This window comes from Betta splendens, chromosome 24, assembly GCF_900634795.4.
Source record: "Betta splendens chromosome 24, fBetSpl5.4, whole genome shotgun sequence".
NCBI lineage: Eukaryota > Metazoa > Chordata > Actinopteri > Anabantiformes > Osphronemidae > Betta > Betta splendens.
The window spans coordinates 14,408,462-14,410,362 of NC_040901.2; positions in this window are offsets into that span (position 1 = coordinate 14,408,462).

Consider the following 1,901-nt stretch of genomic DNA (forward strand, 5'->3'; position numbering starts at 1 on the left):
CAGTGCTGTGGGGTCAAAGGTCAACGAGTGGCAGACATCAGGTCAAGGCCACTGTGGAAGTCGCCTGAAGATGGAATGAGCTTGTGTGTGTGTGTGTGGGCCGGTCCGTTCCAATACCAGAGGCTTCGCTGGCTTTTGGGCTCGTGTCTCTCAGCTGGTTCTGGCTGCGGTGTAGACGGACCCTGTGTAACCAGCTATGAGCCACATATTCTCTGGTGGGTTTTAAATTACAGGGTGTCGCTCAGGGAGCAACTGGGCACTGAAGCTGTAAACATCTGAGCCCACGAATCCTCAGTGTGGTTGCGCGTGTGACTGGGTCCAGGGCCGAGGTATTGGACCTGCTGTGAAGGGTCGCGTATTGCTTAGCCTTTGGGTCACAGTTTCCTGCTGCTGTGAGTCGACTGGTTAATGCAAATTGAGGCTTCGCTCCCAGCAGCAGCTCACCATGCTTCAACTCACCAGTCGCTACCTGCTGTTTAGGCTCTGAAAGACAAACACTTCCTCCAATGTTGGTTTCCAACGCACGGCAGATGGAACAGTTGTGTGTCGTCTGGGGCTCCGACCTTTGACCCCGCTACTTTGCTCGTGACTCACGTTGTATGTATTGGGATTTGTGTGGCTGTGGCGGCTCTCGGGTCGCTTTTGGCTGGTTCTCACAGTACCAGTCTGGATCGGTGTCTTCCTGGGCTCACTGGGAGCTGTGGGTTATTATGCTTTTATGTCACTGTAGCAGCCGTAAACTGATGGAGAGACGTGAGCAGCCGCTTCTCCCCCACATCATGCTCCTGTTGGATCGATACACTACTAACATGTCGATCTGTGCTGACTCCGGCTCGCTCTCCTCTCCCTCTGCACTGCAGCTCGGGACGAGTGGAGTGTGACGGAGCCGAGGAGGTGGGAGCGTGTCTGGCATAGTGATGATGACAGACCGTAACACACACAGCAGACAGCTTTCTGTGGAGCCCCTCATGCTTCCTTGGGCCCAGGGAGTCTCCACCTTCTGTTGACTCAGCCTGGGTCTGGTCCGGTGGCCAGTGACTCACCACGACCTGTAACTGAAAGGGCTGGTTCCTTCAAAGCTTCCATCATTTGTGTTCCCTCCATAACACACAAGATGTTTTATGGTTTTATGTTCTTGAGCAGCTCAGGGCTCAGAGTGGGTTCTGTTAGTCCAGGTCAGGTCCACTGGACAGACTGCTCTCTCTGCAGCAGCTGAAGGAAGAGTTCAACAGCCCTGTCCAACACTGGCCAGGATTTGGATCTGCTCTTGATGTGGCTGCTGCTCTGTCTGCTCAACGAAGCAAGATCCTCCAACAATCTGAGCAGAGGCGTCTGTGGCTCCTGAGGAGCAGCAGTGGGTCTCTGCTGCCCCCTGCTGGGAGACATCAGAGCGGAGCTGATGGACCGTTGATCACATCCACCTCAGCAGGTGAAGCTTTGATCGCTCCTCATCTCTGACTGATGGACGGCGATTAACTATGAACTTTAACTGGATCAGACGAGTCGGATGCATCAGCATCATGTTTAGGTCAGTGTCGGCAGGACGTTGGCTGACGCACAGAGCGTTGAATTCACACAGGCAAGGTCAAAGGGCAGCTCCAACTTCCTTTTGTATTAGGTTGTGTTCAAATAGAAAACGCAGACCATCTGGGTCTCAGAGAGTCTTCTTGTCCATGTGTGTCTGGATTCCAAACGGATCAGAGAACACACACACACACACACACACACATCACAGAAATCCATGACTAGATTTTGTATCACTGACTTCTGAGACAAATGCGGAGATGCCATCGATCTTCTTCTCCAGCCGGTCAACAGCTGCATGGGGCTCTAAATGAGCGAAACGCAAGTGTGGTGCGTTCAGGGTCAGTCACACAATAAACATTTACGGACACAGGAAG